The sequence below is a fragment of the Pleurodeles waltl genome, chromosome 10 (assembly GCF_031143425.1).
Source record: "Pleurodeles waltl isolate 20211129_DDA chromosome 10, aPleWal1.hap1.20221129, whole genome shotgun sequence".
Lineage (NCBI taxonomy): Eukaryota > Metazoa > Chordata > Amphibia > Caudata > Salamandridae > Pleurodeles > Pleurodeles waltl.
Genome location: NC_090449.1, coordinates 207,600,624 through 207,615,698, shown reverse-complemented (window position 1 = coordinate 207,615,698; position 15,075 = coordinate 207,600,624).

Genomic DNA, 15,075 nt, shown 5'->3' with positions numbered 1-15,075 from the left:
CAACATTCTCAAAGCATTGCAACGTCTATGTTAATTGAATTATACCAATGTATGACAGTTGGTGGGCAGCAGTACATACAGCAGGAGTCAGAATGGGGCACACAGATATGAAAAAAAGGGAATCCAAAGGGAACAGTCAGTGGCCATAAACAGAGGGTAAGAGGCTGCCATGTACAATGTCCAAAAGATTACTGAAAAGTAAAGTTGAGTTACAGTCTCTTACCTGTGTGTCACTGGAAGTACTGCTGTATAATCTTTGTTCTGTTGTTCACATCTTCTTCATCTGCCTCCTCTTCCTCACTGTCCACAGGCTCCACCGCTGCCACAAGACCATCACCAGGCTCATCCTCCAGCAGAAAAGGCACCTGGCATCTCAAGGCCAGGTTGTGCAACATACAGCATGCCACGATAACCTGGCACACCTTCTTCGGTTAGTAGTACAGGGATCCACCTGTCAGATGGAGGCACTGGAACCTGGCCTTCAGGAGGCCAAAGGTCCTCTCAATAATCCTCCTTGTTCCCCCATGTGCCTCATTGTAATGTTCTAGTGCCCTTGGGATTCCTCACTGGGGTCAGTAGCCATGAGAGGTTGGGGTAACCAGAGTCACCTGTAAATATCGAGGGACAACTGTTAGACACACACTAACCCTTAGGGACAACCCAATACTCAAACCCCAATTTATACTGTGTGGGGACCTTGGCCTCACCTAATAGCCACACCCGGTGCCTCTGGGGTTGCCCCATCACATAAGGGATGCTGCTATTCCTCAAGACATAAGCGTCATGCACAAAGCCAGGATATTTGGCATTCACATGGGAGATGTACTGGTCTGCCAAACACACCATTTGCACATTCATCGAATGATAGCCTTTTCTATTCCTGTTGACCTGTTCATTTCTGCGGGGGGGACAAATGCCACATGTGTACCATACATGGCACCAATCATGTTGGGGATATGTCCCAGGGCATAGAAGTCAGCTTTCACTGTGGCCAAATCCTCCACCTAGGGGAAGACGATGTAGCTGCGCATGTGTTTCAGCAGGGCATACAACACTGGTCAATACGTTGGAGAACATTGGCTGAGACATCCCTGATGCCATGGCCACTGTTGTTTGAAAATAACCACTTGCCAGGATATGACAGGACCTGCACTAGAGGGGGGATTTCTGTGTGCTGGCAGAGAGCTGACATCAGGTCTGGCTCCAGGTCCACCAGGGGTCTGTATACCGGAGGATGCCGCCATCTCATCATCTGCCTCAGAGGTTGTAGCCTACGGAGGAGAATGGTGAGCAGAAGGTCATTTACCACATAGATAGCACAACTGTTTCAGAATTTATGTCACAGAAGCAGTGTGTGAATTTGAGTGAGTATATGTGCCATTATGTGCTGTGACGCTGTTAGGTTCCATGCCATGTGCCCCCCTGAAATGGCGGCTGCCTGACCTGTGAGGAGGGACAAGGGGAAATGAGGTAACTGTGCTGGCATTGTGCTGCGTCGTGGTAGGCGGTCGATGATCGCCGCGCAACTCCGCATTGGTTATCATTGGGCCCTATGGGTCCCAGGAGCCAATGGCGATGTATGCCGGTGGTGACGGTATCCACCACCGCGGACATCACAGCCATTTTCTAGCTATTCCCTCACTTGCTACCTGACCATCAACAGGAGATGACCACACACTGCAAGTGCTGCTGTGAACTGAGTCTGGAGGCGACAATGGCTAGAGTGTCTGGGGAAAGAGCCCCTTCCTTCACTGCGGAGGAGTTGGAGAAACTGGTGGATGGGGTTCTCCCCCAGTACACGTTACTCTACGGTCCTCCAGACAAACAGGTGAGTACACTGTGAGCATGATGTGTTGGCAATGCCTGTTTTGCGTAGTGTGGATGTAAGGCACATGTTGAGGGGTGCTTAGGTGTCCTGGCCTGAATGCTGCATGAGAGGTGGTCAGTATATGTGCATAAGGGCATGGGTGGGAACTGGAGGGCAATGAGTGTGACGGTCCGGACGGGTTAGTACTTACATTTCCCGCTGGCTTTTCCCTCTAGGTCAGCGCCCACCAGAAAAAGGGTTATTGGCGTGCCATCGCCAAGGAGGTGCAGATCCTGGAGGTCCATCACAGGCGGAGAACCCATTGTCGCAACAGATGGGAGGACCTGTACTGCTGGACCAAGAAGACGGTGGAGGCCCAGCTGGGGCTGGCCTCCCAACGTGGAAGGGGTGCCCGTGGCACCATGACCACCCCCTGATGTTCCGCATCCTGGCGGTGGCCTATCCGAAGTTTGATGGGTGCTTGAGGGCATCACAGCAGCCAGAAGGGGGTGAGTACAGATTCAGAAAGCTGACTTTGCACGCTTTAGGAACTAGCTAGGTGGGGGATGTGGGCTGTGGGTGCCCCTAGGGCAGGGCGATCATGGCAGGGTAGGTTCCTTGTTTGCAGGCTCTGAAGCACCCCTACCCCCAATAGTACAAGTGGCCAAGTACTACTGGGCAGGGTCCTGTGGGTGTCAGGTGTGCAGATGCTGACGTTAGGCATTGTACCCCATGGGCTGGTGACTACCTTAGTGACCGGTTGGGCATAGCCTAGTTCATAGGGAAGTTCAGTGTGTTGTGTGTACGCCAATGGTAGTGGTGTTGCTGGCATTGACCAAGTGTATCTTCTGTCTCTCCCCCCCTTTTTGTTTTGTCAACCTGTCCTTGTGTACATTAGCATCATCTGGCGGAGGAGCAGAGGCACCGGTGACGCAGGGAGCTACATCCCATATGACCCATGTGGGCGAATCCACTGAGGGTGAAGGCACCAGTGGGACGGAGGGCGAGAGGAGCTCCATGATGGGACAGGAGGGGATACCAGTGACAGCAATTCCTCCTCCAATGGAAGCTCCCTGGCAATGGCGGACACCTCTGGGCCCACCCCAACAACAGGTACAGCCACAACCCCCCTACCAGCACCACCCTCCCAGCAGCCCCTCAGCGTATATCCTGTGCCCCCTCACCCAGGAGGGTGGACATCTCCTTCGCCCCAGGCACCTCAAGCCCTGCCCAAGTCAGCCCTGCTGCCCTCAGTGAGGAGGCTATTGACCTCCTGAGATCCCTCACTGTTGGGCAGTCAACCATTCTGAATGCCATCCAGGGTGTTGAGAGGCATTTGCAACAAACAAATGCATATCTGGAGGGCATTCATTCTGGCGTGGCAGCCCAACAGGGAGCGTATCAGGCTCTGGCCTCAGCACTGGTGGGAGCCATTGTCCCTGTTTCCAGCCTCCCCATTCCAACTTCCAGTACCCCCACCCAATCCCCTCTACCTCACCCTATCCCAAGCACACCTTCAGACCAGCATGCACACACATCAACACACAAAAGTGTCTCAGCAAAACATAAGCACCACACATCATCACACGGGCACTCACACAAGCACCATACCCATGCACACATACCAACATCCACTTCCTCCACTGTGTCCCCGTCCTCCTCTTTGGCCACCTCCCTCCCAGTACCGTCTCCACTCACACCTGCATGCACTACATCATCAGCCACTGCCTCCATCATCAGCACGCCCATCACAACACACCCCTCACGAGCAATCACACCCCCACAACCATGCACACGTCCCCTGTGTCATCTCCCAGTGTGTCTGTGAGCCCTCCTCCCAAAGTACACAAACGCAGGCACACATACACTCAACAGCCATCCACCTCACAACAGCCTCCAGCCCATGCACCTTCACCCAAACTCAGCAGACGTACACCTCCTACAACCACTACCTCTTCTTCCACTCCCACACCCCCTCCATCTTCCCATCCGAATGTGTCAAAAAAACATTTCCTGGCTAACGTTGACCTCTTCCCTACGCCTCCCCCCTCCGTCTGTCCCCTAGGGCCAGGATGTCCAGATCCCAGGCCAGCACCTCAGCTACCAAGTCAGCCTTCGCTGTGGTCCCTGCAAGTCTGAGAGGATCGAAGGGGGCACCCGTCAGGGCTGGCAGTGTGCCACCTACCAATGCAAGAGACCACCCAATTCCGCCACCTGCCAAGGTTAAGAAGGGGCCGGCATGCAGCATGGACAAGACGCACCACCCACCCAGCAAGGCCTCATCCATAACAAAAGAGGACAGTGCCAAGGGCCCAGCAGTGACTACCAAGGTGGGGAAGAGACAAAAAAGCAGAGGCAAGGCACTTCAGGGCTTGGAGCCTCCAGGTGAGGGACTGGTGACCACCATTTGTCCTGACAGGTCAGCAACCTGTACCACGGTAAGTACCGCCGCAACAACCGCCACCTGCACACCATCTGCACCGCCCCCCTGCTCCGCCTCTGCCACAATGACAGTCACCAGCATCATCCCCAGGGGGCAGCCTTCCGAGGCTGCTGGAGACAGACTGGTGTCTCCCTCCACCACTACAAGCACCTGTACCATGGGCAGCACAGGCAGCATCTCCGCCGCAGACACCACCGCAGGCACCGCCACCGGCACCGCCACATGCCCAGCCTGTGCCACTACATCGGACATCAGCAGCATCCCAAGCGGGCAGCCGCCCAAGGTGCAGGAAACGTCCTGGACCCTGCACCCAGCACGTGAGGTACCACCACCAGCACTGGCACTACCAGCAGTTTGCAGCCTAAGTCGCCACAGGATGGAGTCTGTCTCTGCCTCCATGGAGTATCATGCTACCTGTTCCCTGCAAATCTCGTGCCTCAGACACCCAGGTGAGGGAATGTGAACTGCCACACCCCAGGTGCAGCAACACTGGGCACAAGGTCCCCTCCAGAACCAGTGGAGAAATGCATCCACTCACCCAATCCTTGACAGGATGAAGCAGACTGGGCACAAGGCCCCCTCCAGAACCAATGGAGAAATGCATCCACTCACCCAATCCTTGGCAGGATGAAGCAGACTGGGCACAAGGCCCCCTTCAGAACCAGTGGAACATGTCACCCACGTGAGAGACTGTGGCCTTGCACTCCCCAGGACCAAGCAGTGGGCAACCCACCCCCTTGAGAGACTTGAGAGACTGTGGCTTTGCACTCGGCAGGACCAAGCAGTGGGCAACCCACCCACTTGAGAGACTTGAGAGACTGTGGCTTTGCACTCCCCAGGACCAAGCAGTGGGCAAACCACCCAGGAGTCAAGTGTGGGCTTTGCCCATGATTTTTTGGCCCACTGGTCCACGGACATTTGAAATGGACAGTGTACAGCCCTCTGTACATATTGTACATATTTGTATATACAGCTGTTTGCAATCGTTAACTTTATATGCATTTTCTAAATATCACTATTTGCACTCAATTACTTTTGTCCTTGCGTTCTTCCAGGAGGTTACGGGGTGTATCTGTGATGTTGTTGGATCTGTTAGTGTGCATGGTGTTGTGGGTGGGGGTGATGCATGTTGCGTGTGTGTGTCACTCTCTTTTTCCTCCCCACTCCCCTGTGTGTTAGGTGCAGTACTTACCGTGGTCGTCACCACCGCCTTCTTTCAAATTCCTGGTGTATTAGCAGATTCATAAGCATGGAGAGGACCTGCAGTTCAGGCTCCATGGCATCCTGGTTCTTCGTTGAGTGTCGAAAGGTGAGTGGTTCCCCTTCAGTGTACTGTTTCCACCATGTTTTTGATGTTGTTGGTACCACCCTGGAAAAGCTGGTGGATTGGCGCCTTGTAATACGGTGGGCGGTACATTGTCTTCGCCTGTCTGTTGGCGGTGACAGCCGTGGTGTTTGCTGCTTACGCCATGGCGGTCGGTGTGTTAAAGTGGCTGTCTATGTTGGCGGTTTCCACCGTGGTCGTGATCCCATTTGTTTGTCCGCCTGCCTGTTGGCGGCATTACCGCCGCTTTATCACCGACCGCCAGGGTTGTAATGAGGGCCAATGTTATGAAATGATGCAATTAAAAATGTTGTAAATCATTTTAGAGACACAATTACATATCACATTATCATTACTACTTTGACAGAGACAACTATGAATGTAGTATCATTAATTGGTTTGATGTTGTGCTGTTTATTACATTTCAATTCTTGATGTTGTCATTTATTGTAATATATATTGTAAGATCATAAGCATTGCATTTGATATGCGAGGTGCAGTTTGCATGGCTGTTGCACGAGTTATGGATTCTACTCTTAACCATAACTTGTGAGTTTCAGTCGGTTTTTGGTTTTAGAAAGTCATAACTGCATGCTAAATGTTTTTTTCGTTTGAAATTCCAGGTTTTATTTAAACATACAATGAAGTGTTATAATTAACACTAGCCCCAACTTCACTTTCAATTTGTTTTGTTCAATTAACTTTTGGGGTGTTTTTAACATGTAAACCATTTAAGTGTTTCCTCCACCCAACCCTCAGAGGGCGACACTCCTCAGTTACTTTTCTCTTCGGCCAGGCCCTGTGACATCCCTGTATGGTGCAAGTTGTAGTCCTCCAGCTCTTTGAAGGATTCTATCATAGAATTGTGAAGTAACTAACCCTTGGCTGATGGAAAAGCGATGTCTGGCTTTTGACTAAACGATTAAGAAACACATTATTCTTAGATTTAGATGTCATACAGACACACTGAAGAAATTGGTGGACGAACCTCTGGCTATAACTGAGAGTTTTTAAGCATTTCCAGTGAAATAATATAAGGAATGCCATAATAGGAGGTTGATATTTGCCATAAACAATTTGGTTTTGTTGGAAAGTGAATTATTGGTAAGGGCAGGTAAGTACCTACACTTAGCAATAGGCCATTAACCCCTACTAGGTTCTGGTAGGTCTCAATAAATTAACCCCAGCTGAACCTTTGGTAGATTGCCAATGAGTGACAAAGCTTAACTTAGGAAACAAAGGTGATCCTGGCAGTCTTCTGACCATTAACGTGGCGCTATCACCGCTAACAGGCTGGGGTAAATGACCGCCAAATTATGACCATGGCGGTGAGCTTTCCCATGGACAGCCAATGTACCAAACCAACCGCCAGCGCGGTACGAACAAGAAACACGGCAGTAGCCACCTATAGGCAGGTGGAAGACAGGGATCCGCCGACCATATTACGACATAGCACACCGCCATTATTTACGGGGAGGTAGCAATGAAACCAAAAGCCTGGCGGAAACACATCATTTAAAAGGAGACACTGAGCTCCAGGAACACACAGGAGTCCAGGGCCGCCATGGAACCCGAACTGCAAGTCTTCCCGATGCTGTACCACGCCATGGCCGTCCTGGAGCCCCAACGCCGACAATATCACACGGTGAGTACAGCCGTCTAGCACACAAGGGAGGGACGGGGGGTAGAGTGACACATACATGCACAACACACACCATACACACACCACACACTCAGCACCAGATGCACAGGAAAATAACAGCAACAGAACCCTGGAATAAAGAAATCCAGGACACAGACACAGTTCCAATCACTGTATTTCTGTTGTATGAATATGTAAAATGCAAAAACATACACAACTGCAGAAAGAAATACATGCAGGCCCAAGGGCCAGTCCAAAGTCACCAATGCCCACAGGGCATGGTCCAAGCCCCAACCTGACACTTGACAACAACGGGACTCCACTGTTCTGGGGCATCATGTTAGAAATGGGCAAGCACCTCTGGGGGCGGGTGGTAGAGGGAGGTGGCACCCACTGGGAGGGGGCTTCCTGCCGATCGGTTCTGGAGGGGGCTGCCTGCCCACCGTTTCTGGAGGGGGCTTCCTGCCCACTGGTTCTGGAGGGGGCTGCCTGCCCACTGGTTCTGGAGGGGGCTGCCTGCCCACTAGTTATTGATGTTACTCCTTGGCCTCTGGTTCTGGATGCTGCTCCCTGGCCTCTGTTTCGGGATGCTGCTCCATGGCCTCTGGATCCGGATGGGGCTCTTTGGACAAAGTTTTGAGTGGGGCCTCCTTGGCCTTGGATTTTGTTGGGGCCTCCTTGGGCTTGGTTTTTGTTAGGGCCTCCTTGGTCTTAGATTTTTGTGGGGCCTCCTTGGAGTTGGATTTTTGTGGGGCCTTCTTGGCCAGGTATTTGGGTGTGGCCTCCTTGGATTTTGTTGGGGCCTCCTTGGCCCTGCATTTTGTTGGGGCCTCCTTTTCCTGGGATTTGAGTGGGGCCTCCTTGGTCCTAAGGTTTGGAGGTGGTCCTATGGTCTTGCCAGTCTGTTTGAGAGCGGGCGGCACTTTAGCCCTCTGTTTTTGGGGGGGGGAGTGTCCTTGGTGCGGTCCTTGGTGCGGGGGGGGCGGTGTCGTACTCATGTGCCCCTTAGTGGCAGCTGGGGACTTTGGGGGTGGAGCTGTGTCAGACTGGGTGGTTGAGGTACTGGCCTGGGGTGGTGGCATCTTCCTTTTATGGGCAGGACAGGAGGAGAGCAGGAGGGAAGAGGTCAAGGCGGGCAAGGAAAAGCTTCTTAGCGGCAATGGGGTGGGATGTGGGAGGAGGGATGTGACTGGAATTAGAGGGAGTGGTTGTAGGAGGAGGAGGCGTGCTGGACTGGGGGTCTGAGCGTGTGTGTGTCTCTGGTGGGGGGCAGACAGGGTGAGGGAGGACAAACAGGATGTGTGGATGGATGTTGTGGTGGTGTCTGCAAGTGAGGTGGATGTGCTACATGAGGTGGTGGTGCTGGTGGTGGTGGTGACTGCGCATGTGGTGTGTGGGGTGCATGTCTGCGGGTCTGCTGTTGTGGTGACCATAGAAAAGGCTGTGTAGGTTCTGGGAGTGTTGATGCAGTGCATGCAGGTGTGAGTGAGGATGTGATTGTGAAGGAGGAGAAGGAGAGGGAGACATTGGAGGCCGTGGATGATGTTGTGTGTGCATCTCTGTGTTGGCTGTGTGAGTGCTTGTGGACTGAACTGTTCTGCCTGTGTTTGTCTGCACAAGTCTTGTGTGTTGTTTTGAGTGCATGCTTGTCAGAATGTGTGCATGGGATGAGTTGGGGTGAGGACTCTGGGACTGGGTAGTGGTACTTGGAGGGGGGATGGATGAAACAGGGACACTGGCTGCCGTCAATGAAGAGGGCCAGAGCTTGAAGATCTCTATAGGGCCGCCAACCCACTGTGGATGCCCTCCAGGAAGGCATTGCATTTCTGCATCTGGGGTGCCAGCCCATGGATGGCATTCATTATGGTTAACTGCCCTACAGAGATGGATCTCAGGAGGTCAATAGCTTCCTCACTGAGGGCAGCAGGGCTGACTGGGGTAGGTCCTGAGGTGCCTGGGGCAAAGAAGGTGCCCACCTTCCTGGGTGAGTGGGGACGGACAACTCGGTGGGGGGCTACTGGGAGGGCGGTGCTGGTACGGGGTGGTGGTAGAACCTGTAGCTGGGGTGGTCCCAGAGAGGTCTGCCACCACCAGGGAGCCCCCATCGGAGGATGAATCAGAGTCAGTGGTATCACCTCCTGTCCCGGGCGTCTTCTCTGGGACTCTCACAACTGCAGTGGTTGCAGAAACGACAGTGGCCATGGACTGAGTGGCTGAGGTTTTAACCTGGGTCCTGGCCACCCTGGCCCGAAGTGAAGGACAGTGCTCCCCTCACCCTCTGTCCCAATGGTCCCCTCGACGTTGGTTGACTCTGCCTCCTGGGTCCTGTGGGCTGCAGCTCCCTCATTTGCCAGTGCCCGCTCCTTCACCAGATGATGCTAATGCACACATGGACAGAATGACAAAAGGGGAGAGAGAAAGTGATCACAGGTCAATCTCAGCACCAACAGCACAGATGGCAGACACATCACGGTCACACACTGAGACTGGGCAGTATGGACCACACTGGCATACCATTGGTTCAGTACTACAGCAGGCAGGAGCCGAACACCGCCAGCTACACCATCTGGGACCAGCTAAGCCCTGTCCAAGATGGGAAGCCACCTACCTAGATATCTAACACATGCTTACCACCCTATTAACCTGAGCTGGACCACGCAGCAATGTCTGAACTGGCATATTGGGGCATCCACTGACTAGTACCCTGCACCCAAATCCCATGCTAGACAACAGAGATGGTTTACAAAACACTGTACACTGCTGTGATGCCCTCAAGCGCCCATCCAGCTCTGGGTAGGCAACCGCCAGTATGTGGGCCTTCACAGGGGTCAGGTTCCGATGGGCACCCCTCCATCGTTGGGAGCCATCCCCAGCTTGGCCTCTGCAGTCTTCCAGGCCCAACTGGCCCTTTCCAAGTGACAATGGGCTTGGGTGCAGGGATGTCACACCCAATGTTCTCTATTGTGCTTGTAAGGGTTTTGTCTGCCTTACTCAAACACATATTCAGCTACATCGCATTCCCCCAGGTGGAAAATCTACCCACTATGAAGGCTTGATTCTATGCAATGGGACATGTACCACATGTTATTGGGGTCATCGACAGGACCCATATTGCCTTAGTCCCCCCCAGGGCAAATGAACAAGTGTACAGGTATCGGAAGAGTTTCCACTCACTCAATGTTCAGATGGTGTGCCTGTCTGACCAGTACATCTACCACGTCACTGCCAAGTATCCTGGGTCGGTGCATTATGCCTTTGTTCTTAGGAATAGCAGTGTCCCACAGCTGATGGCACAACTACAGAGGCACAGAGTGTGGCTAATAGGTGAGCCTGAGTCCCCACCCAATGTATGTGAGTGTATGCCTTCAGGAGTCATAGCTCATGCCATTGTGCAGGGCTAATGTGTGTCCCTTACTTCTTGCAGGTGATTCAGACTACCCAAACCTGTCATGGCTCATGACCTCTGTTAGGAATCTGAGAACAGGGGTTGAAAAAAGGTACAATGATGCACATGGGCATACTAGGAGGATTGTGGAAAGGACCTTCGGGCTCCTGAATGCTAGGTTCAGGTGCCTCCATCTGACAGGTGGATCCCTATGCTACTCCCCTGAGAAGTTCTGAAGAATAGTTGTTGTGTGCTGCATGTTGAACAATTTGGCCCTCAGAAGGCATGAATCCTATCTGCAGGAAGAGGGGGGTGACAATGAAACTGTGGCAGCAGTGGACACTGAGGACAGTGAGGATGAGGAGGATGTGGACAACAGGTCACATTTGATCCAGCAATACTTCCAATGACACTCAGGTAAGACTGTTGAACTAAACATTTCTACATTTTAGTGTTGTACTGTGTGACTGCAGCATGCTAGTCATTCTATTTGCATTGCACCTGACTGTCACCTATGCCTTCCCTTATTGCAGATATTGGTGTGGTTTCAACCGTGTACTGCTGTGATGGTTACAGACTGCTAAGACACATTTGTTGGATGGAACAACATGTTACTGGACATTTACACAGGATCATTAAGTTCGTTACAGTTCATTACATTGTACATTAGCTGTAGATAAAGCACTTTTACTCAAGTTGTGTCCAAGGGTGTTTATTGAAAATTTGTATACAATGGGGAGTGCAATAGAGTGGGGTGATAGTTGGGAATAGTCCAGTGTAGTGGGCAAGTCTGTTTGTTGCAGAGGTCCAGTGTCCAAGGGGCAGTAGGAAGGAGATCAATGGCAATTCAAAGTGGACAAGGTGACACAGTGGAACACAAGGGAGACATTCAGGAAGGCCTCATTTCCTGGTGGTGGTCTTAGTCTTGGCAAGGGTCTCTGGTGTCTGTCTGGGTCGCAGGGACTGTTTGTGGGGTGGTTCACCTTCAGCAGGGAGAGGGTAGGTGCCGGTGGCCTGTGGGTCCTGTGTCAGGGCCTCCTGTCCAATAGCTGCAGCAGATGTGGAGGACTGTTCAGTAGACTGGTTAGTGGAAGGGGCCCACTGGTGTCATGTGTAGTCCCTCATGATGTTGGCCATATCACCCAGCACCCATGCAATGGAGACCATGGTGGTGTTCAGGGCCTGCAATTCTCTCTTGATCTCCTGGTGGAGTTCTTTCTGGAGCCCCTGGTTCTCCTGCATGATGTCTGTCACCTGACCCATCTTGTCCTGGGAATGTCGGTAAGCCCCCAGGACATTAATGAGTTCCTCCCTGGCAGGCGGTTCCCTGGGCCTGTCCTCTACTGGCGCACAGCTGTCCTCTGACTGTCCCTGGCCCCCTGTGCCTGTGTTCCCCTGAACAGTGTGCCCACTGCCACTGCCCCCAGAATCCTCATTGTCTTGCCTGTGATGTGTAGACTGGGGTCTCTGTACAGGCAGGCACACTGTTGATTGACGTGTCCTGGGGACAGAGGTCTGGGGACATTGGGTGGCTGCTGTGGTGGGAGGGTCTGTGGTGCACTGGGTGTGGGGTGAGGTAGCCGACTGACCAGTGGCCCCTTAAAGGCCAGGGAGTGCATCCTGATCAAGAGCTCCAGAGTTGCTGTCATCATTGGGGGCATCTTCTGGTGAGGGACTGGGTAGCCGTGGCACCTCCTCCCTGCTCAGCTTTGCTGGGGCACCTGTGGGGATGTAAGAAGTGTATTATGCTACATGTCTGTGACATATTCTGCATCCCTAGCTTCACCTATTTTATTGCTGTTGCCCTGCCATCTTTGTTTCTGTATGGTGATGTATTGTGGGATTGTTAGTTCCCCATGCTGTGCATGCATTGGTGGTGGGTGTACATGCAGGGCTAGAAGGGATGTGCATGCAGTGGGTATGGCATGCAGGACTTGGCATTTAGGTTTGTTAATTGTGGTGGTGCAAGGTGTGTGATGGAGTGGGGTGCTGGGTGTCAAGTTGAGGGGTGGTGGTGGCATGCAGGTATGGGGGGTGATAGCTAGTAAATGTTGACTCACAAGTGTCTAGTCCACTGGGTACTCCAGTGAGTCCCTCAGGATGCAGTATTGCCAAGACTTGCTTCTCCAATGCTGTCAACCGTGGAGGAGGAGTTGGGGGTCCACCGGCAGTCCCCTGGATGGCGAGCTGGTGCCTTGCTGCTATGGAACTCACCTTCCCCATAGGTCGTTCCACCTCTTCCTGATGTCGTCACTTGTTTGCGGATGCTGTCCCACGGTGTTCACCCTTTCCAAGATCCTCCACCATAGCTCCATCTTCCTGGCAATGGATATCTGCTGGATCTGTGCTCCAAACAGCTGTGGATCTACCCTAACTAATTCCTCAACCACGACCCACAACTCCTCATCAGTGAAACGGTGGTGCCTTTGTGGAGACATGGGTGTTGTGTGGCTTGTGTGTGTTATGACGAAGGGTGTTGACTAATGTGGTGGGGTGTGTGTTGCGTGACTGATGAATGGGTGGTTGTGGTGTGTGTGAAGTTTCCTCTGTGATTTGCGTGGCTAGCTGTTTCAGTCTTTTCATGTTTGCAAAGGATTGTGGGTGTGTATTTTATAGTGCTGTTGTTGGGTGTCTGGGGTGTGTGTATTTATGTGAGGTCTGGGTTTTTTGTTCTGGCCAATATTGTCTTGCTTTGTCTTTGTGTGGCCATATCCGCCGTGGTGGTGTTCACCACCAATGGCATACTGTTGTTGAATGTCCGCTGTTGTGATTGGTGGGTCATTATTTTGAGGGCGTAGTATTGGTGACGGAATAGTATGGGTGGTAGTACCGACAGTTTGTCACCTTCAGAGGGTATGGTGGATTTATGGTTGTGGATGTTTTCTGTCGATTTTGTATGTATGTGTCATAATGTGGTGGACAGATGTCTGCCTGCGTGGCGGTATGCTGGCGGCAGTCAGCGCAGCACTATTTTGCATTTATTGCCAAGGTCATAATGAGGGCCAAAGTGGGAAAAGCATTCAAATATCACAAAACAGTAATCAAATAAAATACAGGAAACAGTTTGAAAATCCAAATTGATAAAAATATGAATTATTTAAATCTTTAATTTGACACCAAAACAAATGAAATCAGATAGGAGGAACCGGAGATAGGAATTTTTAAAGAATTAATGTTTTTAGCGCTTAGAAATGAATAGCGCCAATCTGGTCATCTGGTCGAACCTCGACAGGGGCAAAGTCAAAGTTTAAGGTTGACTGTGATGGAGCTCGGCATGGCTACAGCAAGCAGGAGGCCTCGGTCAAAAGTTTACCTTCGGACTTAGTCATTTTCTTGAAGATTTTCTTCAGCGGGACGAAGTCGCCAGTACGATCCGACCTCCCTGGAGCCCTTCTTCAGATACGCATTGCAGGAGACCTCAGTGAAGATTTCTAAGTTCAGACTTAGATGATTTTTCAAGATGAAAAACCTTCAACTGGTCCAAACCTGAATCTTGATCCAATGTCCCTGGAGCCGTCTTCGGATACACTGCATGGGAGGTCCCAGTCAACTTTCTACATTCAGACTTAGTTTTTTTCTGAGATTTTCTTCAGCGGGACGAACCTGCAGGTCAGGCCGGGTCACGATTGAGGCAAGTCAGCTAGAATCACTGTGGCGTGTTTGTCCCTCTAAGGAGCTTTTTCCAAAAAGTTCTCCAATCTTATCCAAACTTCTGGATATTCTTCCAGAAAGTCTTTTAAGGTCCTTTAGGAGTCCACAGCTCAGCCCAAGGTTACAGAAGCTCTGAGTTGCTCCTTGAGAGTGCAGACTCTATGTCCCAGAATGCACCTGGCTCAAACTCCAAAATAGCCACTGGACAGAGGTCAGCTGGTCAGTTTCCTCAGGATTAGATGCAGGGGACTCTGGTTAGCTTTTTTTCACCTGTAGCAAACAGGGAGTCCTTCCTTGAACCATTCGAAGCCAGGCAAAGTCCTTCTTGTGGTGAAGCCCAAGTGTGCAGCTGGTGCAGTCCTTCAGAGTGCATTGTCCAGGTGCAGGTTATGGGTCCAGCAGGGCAGTCCTTCTTCTTCTGATGTTCTTCCTTGTAGGGATCTGACGTGTGGGTGCAGCTCTGCCATATTTATCCTTGCTCCTGGGTGAAAAACAGGAGGGTCCTGGGTATTAAGTCGGAGGCAGGCTCCTTCCTCCTTTGATGACCACTTTGTGGGAATTGTAGCAAAAATCGATCCCAGGGAGCAGCATTCCTCAAAAATCCAACATGGCTGAAAGTGATTTTTGGAGGATAGATCTGGCTGATCCCACCCACTGGTGTGGCTAAAAATCCTAAACTCACCCCTCTCCTGCCCTCTCCTAACCTAATCAAGATGGCACCTAATTGTCTGGGATTGCAGGATGTGAGCGAGGTGCTGGGTTGCTCTAAATGTCCTTCCCTGCCCTTGAAGGCCATTTTGGCAGCCCTCCCCTCTTCTCGCTT